The following is a 16,769-nucleotide window of genomic DNA, read 5'->3' as shown; positions in this document are numbered from 1 at the left end:
AAGGAAAGAGTTTTGTCAGTCTTTTTTTCAGCGTGCTTCCTTCTGCTGTACATCTTTCCTTTGGTGCAATCCTTACATATGGCATCCATTCAAAGTTCAATAGCAGCAAACTAGCAGTTCCTTCTACTTTGCCTTCCTCCTAATCACCCTCCTCTCTCTTTGTGAGTCCCTTTGAACTTAACCCATCAACCTGGCACCAAATCGCATCTGTTTTATAGCACTCTTTAACTGAGAAAGCTAATGTGAAAAGGGGGTCAAACTGCACAGTGTCACTATTTCCATGGAAGCTATTACTGTTTGAAGCGGGTGAAAGCTGCTCTTCCATTAGAATAGTTTGCACAGGAGGAGATTCCACATATTTGGTTTTGTTTAGTATTTGTTTTGTTTGTTGTTGTTTTCTGTTAAATGTTTGTGTTTTAACTTTGGAAATAAAATAATGTATTTAAAAAAGGGAAGAGATTCTAGGAAAAATAGCAACATCTTGCCCTCATGTCTTGGACTTATTGTTCAGAAATCTAAAGTGGTATAAAGAGAAGGCCCTCGTATCTCCTGACAACTTGTTTGCTTCCTTAGTAGGGTTGCTAAATGTCCAGCAATAGGAGATATGTTTTTTATCCTCATATCTTCTGTCTAACAGGCATAGCCTTAAAATTGAATATTTTCTGGTTTTTTGACTGTCCTGTTTTTTTTATTTTTTGGGGGGGATTGTTTTTACAACAGTAGTCATGCAAACTTTGGTGTACTGTGACCTTGTAAATCCTCTACTACTTCTTTCCCCTCATCTGTCAACAGCCTAGATTTACATTATTTAATTTATTTCCTGATTCCAGCAATTGGCTTCAAGCCAGCCCCTTCAAATCTCTAGTCTATATCTGTAGACTGCAGATCATATGTCCTATTTTGATGGTAGCTTGAGAAGCCTGTCATCATCCATTTTATATTATTGCTAGCAAGTTTTTTTTAATATAAAGATGTGTTGGAAAAAAACTGTGATTAAAAAAATGATCTTTCTGATGCTGGAAAAAGTTATTTTATGTAGATGTACAAGTACATTTTGCAATATTTTTTGTTCTAGATGTCAAGAAAGTTAAAGAGTTAGTATGTGCCCCCCCCCATTTGTTCTCTTTCCCAGTTGTCCATGTTCTCCTTTGTCTCTTCAGATATCTGGTAACCCTATATCCTAACCACTGCTTCTACGCAGTGATTCTTAAAGGTAAAGGTTTCCTCACACATATGTGCTAGTTGTTCCCAACTCTAGGGGGCTCATCTCCATTTCAAAGCCGAAGAGCCAGCGCTGTCTGAAGATGTCTCCATGGTCATATGGCCGGCATGACTAAACGCCAAAGGTGCACGGAATGCTGTTACCTTCCCACCAAAGGTGGTCCCTATTTTTCTACTTGCATCTTTTATGTACTTTCGAACTGCTAGGTTGGCAGAAGCTGGGACAAGTAACGGGAGCTCACCTCGTTATGCGACACTAGGGATTCGAACTGCTGAACTGCTGACCTTTCGATCGACAAGGTCAATGTCTTAGCCACTGAGCGATTGTGTTAATGATTCTTAGGCATCACTAAAAATGGACTTCTAGATCCCTGAAATTTATGACAGAGAATAATTTCTTCCCTTGACAACAGATTTTCAAATCTGCTTGAATCTAATCACATTTTAAAAACCTTATAATACTTAAGATATGCATATGTGGAAGCTTACAATCTTTCTTAAGAGGAAGACTTATTCCTTTTCTCCAAAGGAACAAGTTCAGTTTTTCTCTAGCTTTACAACATTTTGACATGCTTCTTTCTAAATCATTGATCAGGAACTATCTTTCATCTACCTCAAGGCTCACTTCAAACAGATTGTCTCTATTATTTAAAAATCATACACATTGGGTTAAGTGATATAATGGATATGTGTTAATCTTTATAAGACATGCTTTGGGTTGTATATATATGTGCATAGAAATTGGGGTGTGTGTACCCTGTTTTCCCCAAAATAAGACATCCCCTGATAAAAAGCCCAATCGGGCTTTTGAGCGCATGCACTAAAATAAGCCTCCCCCCAAAAATAAGCCCTCCCCAAAAATATTTAAACAGAGCTGGAAATCAGATAAGACGGCAAGAGGAGCCCATCTTACTTCATGTGCCCCAAAATAATAAGACCTCCCTGAAAATAAGGCCAAGTGCTTATTTCAGGGTTCAAAAAAATATATGACAGGGTCTTATTTTTGGGAAAACACGGGTATATGCATATAAAAAGATTTTTTTTTTCTGTTACCTCCTAGTCCTTTCTGCAAACTAATACAATGAACAACCAACTTCTACTTCATAGAAACATAATTATTTTTCCATAATCTTGGCAACATGGAATTGATCATTCAGCTGAACCAAATGCAATGGTATCAGCTTCCAAAGCATTTTCCCTCATCCAAAATCTTCATAATGGGCTGCACCATCAGATCAGCATCAGAAAGGTGAGAATAACATAGGAGATGCTGGGTATACAGGTAGTCTTTGACTTATAGCCACAATTGAGCCCCCAAATTTTGTTGCTAAGCAAGACAGTTGTTAAGTGAGTTTTGCCTCATCTTATGACCTTGCTTGCCACAGTTGTTAAATTCATAACATGGTTGTTAAGTAAATCTGGCTTGGCCATTGACTTTGCTTGTCAGAAGGTCGCAAAAGGTGATTGCATCTTGGGATACTGCAACTGCCATAAACACATGCCAGTTGCCAAGCATCTGAATTTTGATCATATGACCACAGGGTTACTGCAATGGTTGTAAGTGTGAAAAAGAGTCATAAGTCACTTTTTTCAGTGCCGTTGTAACTCTGAACGGCCACTAAATGAATAGTTGTAAGTGAAGGACAGTACAATCTGTGCCTACTTGTCTTAGAACAGGGATGTCAAACTCAAGGCCCGCAGGCCAGATCTGACCCCTGGGGTGCTTAAATCTGGCCTCGGGGCCGGCCTGAAAATATCAAAGGACTAAGCCATAGTGCCTCTGCTGGCCAAAACGTTTTTCGCCGGCAAAGTGCTGCAGGAGGCATCCATCCCGTCTCCCCCCCCCACTCCCCACGCCCACCCACCCCACAGAGAACTACAATGCTGATCTGGCCCTTGAAGAAATCCAGTTTGACATCCCTGCCTTATGCCAACCCTTTGCTCTGGGTAGGACCCTAGCAAATTTTAGTCAGAAGAAATATGCTCCATTTCCAGTCTGTATTTAAGAAGCTTGGCAATGGAAAGATTGCTATTCTGGAAGTGCCCCAAGGGCTAAGGCAACAATCATGAAATAGTGTGAAAACAATGGAGGGAATGGAATTTGCAAACTCTTTGTATATATAAATAGACAGCTTTCATGCCCCTGCTTTCATCTGCAAAATGTGTGCCAGGAATGTGGTTCAACTATGTAGTGAGTGTATTAGCTTAATAATATAGGCAATTCAGGAATGCTTCAGCACCCCCTTGCCCTTTGCAGTAACTTGCAGATTGTTTTAATGGACCCATATAATTGTTCAGACATCTTTCGATACTTTTTTTCAAGTAAATGAATGTATAGCATGGTAGAAACAGTTCAAATTAGACAAACTAGTCTCTTACATTTATCCAAAATGCAAGCATTTCAGGGTTTCTATCGCCAGCTTTTGGTTTCAGAGACAGGATCCACTCCACACGCATTCAATATTTGCACCCTCTTCACAATAAATTCATGACTCCAGAACTTCAAAAGCTTTTCTTTATTAGCTTTTGAATACTGTATTATTTTAAAACATTATTATTACATTCCATAACTAAATGGAAAAGCATTTTATTAGCTAATTTTTTAAAAAAGAAACACTTCCTATTGCTTCTCTTCCAAACGGAGTCTTTATCACTAGTTAACTCTATAGATTTTAACAGATTCTAAATAGCCACTTCAGGAATCTATTTCTTCAGTCTGTCTAAACATTGGGGTGAATAAGACATTTTATATTTTAATAACATGGTGATTTTTTTTTTTTACTTTCCTGATGGAAATTTCTCAACATATTGGAAACAAAACCTCTTCATCAAAAAAGGTTGGATTAATCTTGGTGTGAAGAGCAAGTTTTCTACATTACATTCCACTTGTTGGGAAAATCTCACCTTCCTGGAAACGTTTCAATCAAAATAATTTGGTAAGGATCAACAAGGGTAGCATGAGAGTAGAAAATAAATCTGAGAATTGCAGAAGGCATAGCCACTCCTGAAAAAAAAAAAAAAGGCTAAACCTTGAGCCCTTGTGAACACATATCTGGCCAACCAGTTTCAAGGAAATGAGGTAGAGAATCGCAAAACACTTGGACAGTTGCTCAGCTTGCCAATATGTTTTCTACCAGAATAGCAGTAAACATGGGCAGGACCTTTTGGTATGCCCTCCAAACAGCCCCAACTAAGCAGAGAACATATGCTGTGAAGTCACCGACTGTTGAGATGAAGGTTTTGAACAGATGCTAATAAGAGCCCAAAGCACTAGAATTTAGGAGATAGGAGAGGCTATGAAACCAATAGGTGGAAGGACATATTGCTGTATGTTTAAAAAAAAAGGATTTATCTCTGAATTAGCTTGCTGAAATCAAAATCATTTTCCTCAGATAGATCAAAAATATACAATTGGCTGTAAGTGATCAGATGCTGAAAAAATTGCTACCCTGACCTGGCTTTCTATTATGATCGACTCTTATTGATCTAAAAGAAAGGGCCCTGTAATATTGTCTAAGAAAAATTCAGAATAAGGAAGATCTCCATTTAAAAGGCTTTTTAAAAAGTTAATTGTAACCAATTTGACAAGTTAGGCGGCAATACATTATTATTTTAAAATGGCTTCATTTTCAATTAATTAAAAAAAATGAGAGCAGACTCAAAAAGAAGATCTCCAGGAAGTGGAGAATGCAGTTATACATAAGAGGAGAAAAATATACAATTGAGCAATCAGCATTTTTGAGAACTGTTTAACAGCTGCTAAAATAACTACTTTGAATATTGCATATGTCATCAAGTAAAACCTATTATGGAGTGGACCGAATCATTACATAAGAAACAGATGAAAAATATGAAGTATCCTATAGAATTTCTCAATTTGTCTTCACACATACTTTCTGTATGAATACAATAATAGGTCTGATATGACATTTTGGCAAGTTCCATAGAGACACCCCTTCAAGTCACTTTTGACTCCTGGAGACTGCCTGGACAAATCACTGCATTTTCTTGGCAAGGATTTTGGAAGTTGTTTACTGTCTTTCTAAAGCGGAGAGAAAAGTGACTAGTCCAAAATTTCATGCCTAATAGAAATTAGAACCCACAATTTTCCAGTTTCTAGCCCATTGTCTTTAATCCGGGGGTGAAATCCAGTAGGTTCTGACAGGTTCTGGAGAACTGGTAGCGGAAATTTTGAGCAGTTTGGAAAATCAGCAAATACCACCTCTGACTGGCCCCAGAGTGGGGTGGGAATGGAGATTTTGCAATATCCTTCCCCCAGGAGTGGGGAGGGAATGGGGATTTTGCAGTATCCTTCCCCTGGTGTGGCGTGGGAATGGAGATTTTGTAGTATCCTTTCCCTACCACGCCCACCAAGCCACATCCACAGAACTGGTAGTAAAAAAAATTGGATTTCACCACTGCTTTAATCACTATACCAAACTGACCCTTCCACCTCTCTTAAGGCTGTGCAAATCTTTTGATATATGTCCTTTAAACCTTTGCTTTACTTGAGTCAATCAAACAGCCATTTCTGCTTCCACGACAGTTGTAACTTTCTCCCAGTGACAGTGTATGCGTAGCCACTTCCCTGGGAAAAATATGACCATAGGAAGTAAACCAGTGGACTTGGAAAATATGTGACTGATTTATTAATTTGAGATGAAATACTTTCTGGGTTCTTCTGCATATTGCTAAACACCTCTCTGGAAGGATTTGCATTGCCCCAATATGCATTTCACATTTTTATTATTCACAGATAGGGGAATTTAATCTTTTCTTTAAAAAATTCATCATAACCTGCAACCATTCAAACAATCAAGAAAGTAGCCTATAATAAAATGTCACATTTAAAATGAGGGCTGGGTTAAAGCCACAGTAGGTCTTTTTAAAAAATCAGTTTGGAAAATTTCCTGTATTTTAGAACAAAGCTTTAAGGACAAACAGTAAAATCATGAGCTTAAAAATAAAGCCCAGAAGAAAACTACCAATTCAAAAATGATTTTAAAAAAAGACTTCCATGTTTTGAACAGGCAACATTTTGCTAAGTAAAGATCCTAACCACTCTGTTGTTACTCCACTACAGAGAAAGGGGGTTGGAAATTATTAGAATACACATAAGTTCATTTAAAAGGGTGGTCCTTCAACAAAATAGCCAGTGAGTTGCTGAGGTTGTCTGGCACAAATTCAAGCATTCAAACCCAAATGGGCAGGAGCACGTACTCAAAGAGATATAAAAATGTACTTTGGAAGTAGAACAGACCCTGAGCTCAGTTTGAAAGTTTCTGTATATTGTCTATTTCTGTCTTCCAGGAACAGCTATTTGCCCATTCTTCTGATGGTACAACCAATAGTAAAAATAAATCCAAAATCTAAGCTACAAAATGTCCTGATTAATGCCATCAAATCAGTAGTGGGTTCCACTTACCTTTGCTACAGGTTTGGAACTGTGAGCTCGCGCGCGGTGCTTCTGGGCATGCGCAGAGCGTCCATGATGATGTCCTGGTGGATGGGCGGAGCCTCCCACCGCCGCCTCTACTGGTTCACCCGAACTGGGGCAAACAGGAAGAAACCCACCACTGCATCAAATCATGCTCGACTCTTAGTGATTACATAGATAAATTTTCTCCATGATGACCTGCCCCTAACATGGTCCTTCAGCTCATCCAATGACACTCTTAATTACTAATGTAATTGAGTCTATCCAACTTGCTGCTGGTTGTCCTCTTCTTCTGTTTCCTTGGCTGCCCATAATATTCTCAAGAATCTTCTCCAAGGCCAAAGTTCAAAAGTGACAATACTCTTCCTATCTTGCTTCTTTAAAGACCAACTTTTGCTTCAGGAGAGCAACAGATACCTCGTGGCATTTGTCCTAGTGCCTTAATTCAACTTACTTTGGATCATCACCACTTTGTATTGTTAATAATAATTTACACATGTTCAAATTTCCTTCTCCACATTATCTGTTATATTATTAGTTTGAACACAGTGTTATCATTATTTCAGTTAAGAGCATCTATTACACTACTATCTGCTTTTGATATTGCTGTTGCATCCTGTTTGTGAATCACAAAATATGACATGCTTGGCTGCTCATTTTATCATGTCTTCCAGATTCCAAATTTGTCATATTATAATCTTACTAGCTCCAATATTTCTCTATTTAGTTATGTTTACCTACACTTTCTGTATCGTTCTGCTGCGTGTTACTTAACGCTTTCTCCTTTATTGCATCATAAATCTTCATAAACTATGTGTATTCATGCTTCATAGTACACTGATATAATATCAGCCAGGAATTTTCTTCCCTCTGTTTTCCTTTCTAAGCCATTTTATGATTCAATTTTTTGACATGAAAAGCAATTTATAATTCCTTGGAATTACATTTTTAATACTGACTGCCATTTCTTTTTTGTTGTTGTTCATACTACTTGGTTGTGGTATTTGCCTCCACGTTTTTTTTAATAGAGGCTGCAGTTAAGTAGCAGTCAGTTCTGTGCCAAAAACTATCATCACCATGCTGATCCATAAAGAGGAAACAATACAAAACTCTTAACTGGATAAATTTTGCTAGGACTGTGCAACTTTTATTATCTTCAGAACAGCTGGATTGTAATAAATGAAAAATATTTGGAAAATTGATTGTGGATTAAAAGATCGAAATGACCAAATATAACTCCATACCTATTCAAGAAGGGAAAGAAAGAGGATCCAACTTGTCAATGTATTTGAACATAAAGAATTCTGAAAAAGTATTAAAACAGACTATCAAAGCAATACATATGTGGGGGAAAACACTGTCCTTATCAGAACTATGACAGGTTACTCAAGATTGTGTCATGTCAGACTAACCACATCTCACGAGACTCATGACTTCATTGATGGAACAAGCAAATATTGTGCTGCAGTTTTAACTTAGCAAACCATGTAACAGAGCAGGGGTGGAATCCAGCAGGTTCTGACAGGTTCTGGAGAACCGGTAGTGGAAATTTTGAGTAGTTCGGAGAACCGGTAGTGGAATTTTTGAGTAGATCAGAGAACTGGCAAATACCACCTCTGGCTGGTCCCAGAGTAGGGTGGGAATGGAGATTTTGCAATATCCTTCCCCCAGGAGTGGGGTGGGAATGGAGATTTTGCAGTATCCTTCCCCTGCCACGCCCACCAAGCCACGCCCACAGAACTGGTAGTAAAAATATTTGGATTTCACCACTGTAACAGAGCCTTATAAGGACAGGATAAATGAATATCGAGTAGTGTAGTACACTCCAGTGAATTCCCTCCCCTTCCAGATTCAAAGGATCCTTTGCATGTGGTTGCTGAAATAGTTTTTGTATGAACCTGGAAATATCTAGTAGCATCCTTCAGAGTTCTGTCCTCACCATGTATTATTCACCATCTTTATAAATGCCCTAACCTAGAGGACAAAATAGAAGGGAAACAAGTTCATAATATCCAGATAACATTCAGAAGAGGCTTAAGGAGACATCTCTTTAATTCACTGAGACATAAAAAGGAGGAGGAGGAGGTACAGCACAATCAGATTTGCATGATGCTGTTGTTATCGCAAACCTCATGTTTTAGCTTTTGCGGGGAGTTGATTACATGGTCTGATCTACCTAGCAGTGCTGACACTTGGGAGGTTGGTTAATAGCACAGAGAATACAATCACAATTCAGAATAACCTCAACTGTCTAAGACAAATCAAATAGGACAGTGTTCAACAAGTTATGATTGTAGGAGGTTAGCACACACCCCTTTCCTAGGAGAATGACATATTTTGGGAAATATCAATAAGGCAGAATATTATGTTTCCCTGGATGAGATATGGAGAAGCATATTTTAAAGCAGCTCCCATCTTCCTGCCCCCACCCTTTGTCAATGGGCCATTAAGGCCTGGGCCAGTCTATTCTACATAACAAAGATCTACCTCCTTCAGGCAGAGCCACAGTAGGAATTGCCAAAGATCCAACAAAGATAGGATTAGCCCTCTACCCATCTAGCAACAGAAACTCGCCACATGGCACCTGGGAAGATTACATCAGCCAGCAAGGCTAGCTAAGACCCCCACCCCCTGGGAGTCTGACAACCAATCAGGATACTCTTTCTGGGCCCCAGGAAGTTCAGAGCCAGGGAGAGCATAAAAACCCAGGGACTCACTGTATCTGCCCTTTTCTGTTCAGGAACTCAAGCCATGTGATCCTGTCCATCATTAAACCATCTTTCCAAGCAGTCTCCATGTTTCCAGTGTCTTTTTCCCCACTTGGAGCAGAACCTAGAAGGAGACTTCTTCCAACATGATCCTGCATCATAAAAATCAACTGCATAGATTCAGAATGGAGAAAACTTGGGTTGATAAGGAAAGAGTTTGAGAAAAATCTAGGAAATCTAGGAAAAATCTAGGAACATCAGCTCAGCATGAACAATTGTGTGGGTAGCAACTTTAGAGGATATTGCATATTAGGTTACATTAACGCAACCATAGTGTCTGGCTTATGAAAAGTAACTATTCTACTATACATAGCTAGGACTTGTACCTGGACCCCTAGGTTCAATTCTAGGTATCACAATTTAGTCATTTTTGTCAGAGTTTGTTGCAGAAATTAAATCCAGAAAGCACACACAGGTAGACTGATGCAGCAGGATTCATTAACTTCTTTATATACATAATAACAGATGAAGTAAATTTTACAATACCAATAGTTGATTCTTCCAACATGGTAGAAGTTACAGGCAAAACACAAGCAGAGTACAGCAGACTAGTTTTAGTTCTCAGTTCAGAGCAGGCAAGCCCAAACTTGTTTAGTTCTCAGCACAGAATCAGACTCAGAGCTTAAAGCTGCAGGGCTAAGCCACGCCCAGACTTCTTACTAAGTTTCTGTTTCTAAACAATCCCAATTGGCTGACCTGTTACCATGTCTATCCAAAGTCCCCATTGGCTGACTTAGTTGCTATGCCTATTCATTGGCTGATCTATTCCTTCGGGAGTAGGGCGGTATACAAATTGAAATAATAATAAAATAATATTCCAGTCTATGAATATTCATACTCTGACAATTTTTACCCTGCCATTCTAAATGTATTATCAAATCGATTTACAAAGCAAAAAGGTCAACCCACAATATGAAACTCTGAACTAACCAAAAGGACATCTCCAATCAATAGCAATTTAATTCCTTTCCGCTTGTTCCCATCTGTTTTCTGTGTGACTTCTCATCTGATCTCTTGACCCTAGCTTCAGCAGGATGTGGCATAAAATTTCATTATATAACCCTAAGGTAGCTGCTGTTATCTCCAAGCTTCTGTCTTCCTGTTAAGTGTCTAAGTACAATTTGAATGTGGCACTATTTTTGCTATATTTGAGGGTCTTTTCTTTGGGTTTCGGTTCTTTTTTCTAAAAAAAACGAAACCTAGTTTTTGAGATCTTGAAGGCTCGTGTGTTTACAAAGAGCAGTTTTAAGAGAATCCATTCAGAGACCTTTGTCTCAAGGAACCAGTTACCCCTTTCTACAGCATTGAACAGTGCTGAGGATCTTCAGAAGTCTGGGACATTACAGCTAGACAGGTTATTATAAGCCCTAATCTTGTTATTGGATCATACAAAACAAGTATCTCTTCCACCTTTTCCTTCCTTAATAGAAATGATGAATGGCTTAACCCAAGGATGTTACATTTAGGAATTCCTTGCTAGGAATTTATAGCATCATCCAAGCTTTCTGAGGCTAGTCCAATGCTGACAAAGATGGACTTTGTATTGCCAGAGTGATGAATGGGTGAAGCTAGTGAATAAATGCTCATTATCACTTTCTCGGAGATAAGAAACATGAGAACACTGTTGCATCCTGCATGAAAAAAACTGATAAGAAACACGCACAGAGTCACTAAAATGCTAATCTAAACTAAAATGCACAAACACATATGATCATAACATAAAATTCAGAGAGAAAATTTTCAAAATTAACAGAACAATTACTTCTGTGATTTAATCATTTGTTCCGTTGCATTGCTTGTATAGCTATTGTGGAACATAAGTAAGTCAAGGTACAGGTAGTCATTGACTTACAATCATTCATTTTAGCGACTGTTCAAAGTTACCACAGAACTGAAAAAAGTGACTTACAACCAGTCCTTGCAGTTACAACTGTCACAGCATTCCCACAATCATGTGATCCAAATTCAGTCACTTGGTGACCGACATGTATTTATGATGCTTGCTTGCAACATCCCAGGTTAATGTGATTGCCATTAGCGACCTAGCAACCTTCTGACTAATAAAGTCAATGGGAGAAGCCAGATTTGCTTAAAGTCTGGATGATCCACTTAACAACCACAATTTGGGTGATTTGCATAACAATCGTGGCAAGAAAAGGTAGTAAAATCTGGGACAACTCCCTTAAGAACTGTGTTGCTTAAGATGGAATGAAAATTCTGATCCCATTTGTAGTCATAAGTCAAGGACTACCTGTGCATTAATTTCATCAGTCCCTACCCTTCATTCCTGTGCAGATATTGAAAAGACACAGACCTGCCTTCAACAAATCAGTTTTCATTTCACCTGAACTGTCAGAGGTCAGTCCTTAAACAGTACCCTGATCTATTTCTGGATCTTGGAAGACAAGGGGTTTTTCAATCATCTTGTTCTATTTATGTAAGAATTAACGTGTTTGGGAGCTGTGAGTAGGATAGTACCAGTAACATAAAGTGAGTGATACTAAGTGTCTATGGTGATTCTCAATCATCCAGGTCATGGTTGTCCCAAAGGTGCTTTTTTTCAAGAGGCAACTGGAATTTCTGGTTTTTCTTTGAAGACATTTCGCTTCTCATCCAAGAAGCTTCTTCAGTTCTCTTCAGCTTCTTGGATGAGAAGCAAAATGCCTTCAAAGAAAAACCAGGAAGTCCAGTTGCCTCTTGAAAAAGCACCTTTGGGAGTGATAGTAATGTTTTCCATATTTCTTTTGTTTTGCAAGAGGTAGGATTTGATCATTTATTTATTTATTTATATTTTTACTTATTTATTCAATTTCTATAGATGCCCACCTCAACCAAATGAGTTTGGGTGGCTTACAGCTCTAAAACTCTAAAACAGTTAAAACAATTAATAACAGTAAAAATGTCTCTTTAAGATTTATACGCTCCAGTATTCTCACCTCAGATGGAAGATATCACACTGCATCATTTCAGCACTACAACTGCCATAAATGGGCAATGTCATCAGAGTAAACTCTAACAATTGCAAAAGAAAAGAGTGCTTTGCATGCCATATGCGGCTTTGTGGTTGTAAATTGCCTATTTGTGGGGCAATTGTCTAAGACTCACAAATGGAGAGGGCTCCATCTCAGAGACAGTTCAAATGAACATATTTTCAGTCCTGTAAAACTAATCAATTAAAACTTAATCCCAAGATCTTATTTCAATAGAGACGCTGAAAATAGGTTTTGGGCTAATCTACATTCAAAGCAGATTCCAAGTTAAACTGTGCTCGCGTTCCTCTTTTAAATGCTTCCAGCCTTTGCCTTTCCCAGAATATGCCTGCAAACTCAAATCAGTTAATACAAATTCTTTTTTTTTCCCTTCTGCCTATCAATTTTCCTTGGGAAACACACAGCAAACACATGCACTTTTCCAACATTATCCTTCTAGGAAACTATATTGCTGGAAAGTGCTGTGGAGACTTTCTTTTCTGGAGTTTTAGATACTACATATCATGCCAGCCTCTTTGGGGGCAAACGATGTTATGTACAGTTCAGAAAACCATTCTTGCTTCCCTATAATTGCATTCTATTTTTATTTTGTTCATTGCATTTCTCATGTCTCTCTTTCAAATTTACTTCAGCAGCTATATTTTTTGTGCAATCACTTATGCATTATTTTTTGTTTGTTATACTTCTTTGTCTTTGTCTTTTGGTCTCCTTTGTCTTTGGGTGTTAAGTGAATTTCGTTGTATGGGTATACTGTGTATACACGTACAATGACAATAAAGTTATTGTTATTATTCACTTATGCATTAAAAAAATGAAAAACCCTCCTTCTGAAGATCTTGTAAATTGCATTGTATAATTACTTTCTTTTCCTTTACTCATAAATGCTGTGTTCAGAGATTTGTTTTGCAATTCATCTTCATTCTCAGGGATCAAATCACTTCATATATTTCTTTAATACTGGCACTCACTCTTTTGTATTTAATTCACATAAATTATGTTCAACTTTGCTTTATATTTTTCCTGACATACTTAAATGCTAAAGTGGGCTGAAACATACTTTTTTCCCCATTTATTTTAACAAACTTTCATTCCTTGCACAAACTTCTTACTACCTATTAGCTTTCTAAGATTTGTGAGTCTGAAGATTTTTCCATCCGTTTCCCCAATTTTACTAAACATTCTACCAAAGTACATACTGCACATCAGTGTTTGCCCTACTTTTGTGATAACTTCAAATCATTAACTCCATTTTATTTATCAGACATAACTACCTTGATTACATAAAGTTTCAGATCCATCTTCCACATAGCATCATAAAGTCTATCATTCACTGCAAATAAGTAGGTTCTTAACCAGAGATGAGATTCAAATTCCGGGGCTACTGGTTTGCTATTGGTAGCTCCGGGAGTGGGTTCTGCTTACCTTTACTACCGGTTTGCAATGGGGCCGCGCGCGTGCATGCTCTTCTGTGCATGCGCAAAAGCATTTTGATGATGTCAGGGTCAGTGGGCGGAGCCTCCCGCCACTTTTACTACCAGTTCTATAGAACCGGTCCGAACTGGGAGCAACCCACCACTGGGTAGTGCGCGAGTGCGCACGCTCGCTTTGTGAGCATACGCTACTTCTGCACATGTGCAGAGCATTTTTGATGACAGCTGGGTGGGTGGGCGGAGCCTCCTGCTGCCACCGCTACCTGTTCACCCGAACTGGTGTGAACCGGTAGAAACCCACAGCATAGCAGCATCTACTTATGAAAATACACATACGTTCACATTGCCCACCCAGACCCCTCTATTGTTACCACAAATATTTGTATACATTCAGCCATAATTACAATAATCTGGCAAGGGGACAATACAGAACTTTGTTTATTCCTTACTCAATGTTCTACAATTCACCAAGCATACCAATTATTTCCCATATGTTTTATTTCATCAATTACCACTGTTTCTGGATTCAGCTGTCAGCCTTCATATTCACACAAATATTTCATAGTTCTATTCTATTCTATGTACCTTCTTTCAATAAACATGCACAAGTGAAATAAAATGTTCTTTTTCTCAATGGCTTTTTTTACCCTATTTAAATTTATTAGCCACCAAACTCCAATGGACTTGCTAAAGAGCAGATGTCTGGTGTGAATATCGATGCCCAACTCACACACTGCCCTTTTCAAATGTTGTTCCTTATCTCCTCTAATTTGAATCAGAATTCAGCAGGATACCTGCCCACACATTTAACAAATCTCTCCCCTATTGTGTTTATACTGTTTCTGACTACCTCTCCCCTTCCATACAGGGTCAATAATGTTCCAAATTTTGGATACACACAACTACTTACTTCTGAAAAAAGAAGAATTTCTGAATTTGCCATTCAGTCAAGAACCCAATGTCTTGATGTTGTGATCCAGGACAATGGGATTTATTCAAATGAGTCACACATTTCCACCAAAGAACCCAGGTAGAAACTTAGTGGTCCATACCACTTAGTGGCTTCCCTGTATGAAATATAAATGGTGACCCGCTAAACACCATAGTCCAGCCTTCTAAGTTTTTTTTTTTTTTACAAGAACAAGAATTCAATTTTTCCTATGGGGCATAATGAAATGGACCTATTATTTTCAGTAATAAATGCTGATATCTTTCAAATAAACCCCTTTTCAAACCAAACAGCACCAGTTCTGTGCAGCAGTATGAATTTTCTGTTTTTTTCCCTATGATATTTATGCTAAGCTCCTTTTTGAGTTCCAGAGTTGCTGCAGCTTGGAACAGATACGCTGTACCATATTTTTTTAAAAAGATGTCATGTACTATTAATCAATTGGACTATTATTGATTTAGTTTCATTTTCTTTGACTTTGCCACATTTCAGAAAACAGGTGTTCAGGGCCATCTTAAGGCAACAGAAACCCGTCTTAGCTGCATCCAGTATTTTCTTGGACTATATACCTTTTCTCCTTCTATATACTGTAGGTTCAGTTCTCTTCAGTACAGTATTATTATTACTCTATCATTAGTATTTGCCTCACTTCAATCTACATTAGGCGCAACTTAGAACTATGAATAGGCAGCTCCAGCCAAGGAATTGACCACTCATAATACAAGGTCTCTCCCAGTTTCTTTTTCTCTCATCACATTTAAAAAAAAATGGGGGGTGGGAGAATCAATGAAATGGAATCACTCAGGAGGAAAGGGAAGAATGGAAAGGAATTTCAATTGGATGGCATCTCGGTATTTGAATATAAAGCCCTTCTGATGTAGATGTGAAGTAGAAAATAGGCTTGCTTTTGCATAAACAAAGAAAAATAGTTAGGAATGAAGGTCTAAACATGACTAGTCTGTGCTGTTCATTTTGTATTTCCCTCACATTTTTTTTTTTTTTTACACAGAAGGCATTTAAAGTAAAGTATAAATTTATCCCTCTTGTAGACATCTTTCTCACACTTCCTTCTCTGTTTATATTCATGGTCTTCCCTGTTGCAACAAATAACAGGGGAGTCCTCATGTTTCCAACTTTTCAGCCTATAAAAGCTCACAGACGACAGTACTCTAGTTTTGATAGTTAGACGTTTTAGTGTCTCCTGAAACATCTGATAAACTGATCCAATGTCAAATAGCCCTGAGTAGAATTTTTCTCCAAAGAGCTTCAAGCATGTATTTTTACATCTACAAAACCAGAACTACAAATAAATAAATAAATAAATAAATAAATAAATAAATAAATAAATACAACAACAACAACAACAACAACAACAACAACAACAACAGGGTTTTACAAGTTTTACAAGCTTTTGATACCATCGACCATGGTATCATGCTGCACCGGTTGGAAGAGTTAGGGGTGGGAGGCACCGTGTTGCGGTGGTTCTCCTCCTTTCTATCTGATCGGTCGCAGTCTGTGTTGACAGGGGGGCAGAGGTCGACCCCGAGGCCCCTTGTATGTGGGGTGCCACAGGGGTCGGTTCTCTCACCCCTTCTGTTCAACATTTATGTGAAGCCGCTGGGTGAGATCATCCGTGGTTTTGGGGTGAAGTATCATCAGTATGCTGATGATACTCAGCTATACATCTCCACCCCGGACCACCCCAATGATGCCCTTAAAGTGATGTCCCAGTGCCTGGAGGCTGTACGGATCTGGATGGGGAGGAACAGACTCAGGCTCAACCCATCCAAGACCGAGTGGCTGTGGTTTCCGACGTCCCGATATAGTCAATTGGTGCCATCACTGACTATTGGGGATGAGTCATTGCCCCCCACGGAGAGGGTTCGCAACTTAGGCGTCCTCTTGGACTCACGGCTGTCTTTAGAAGAACACTTGACAGCTGTGGCCGGGAGGTCTTTTTATCAGGTTCGC

The sequence above is a fragment of the Pantherophis guttatus genome, chromosome 1 (genome assembly GCF_059756535.1).
Source record: "Pantherophis guttatus breed Tessera chromosome 1, ASM5975653v1, whole genome shotgun sequence".
NCBI lineage: Eukaryota > Metazoa > Chordata > Lepidosauria > Squamata > Colubridae > Pantherophis > Pantherophis guttatus.
The sequence above is the reverse complement of the archived record's forward strand: the minus strand, read 5'-3'. Positions refer to the sequence as shown.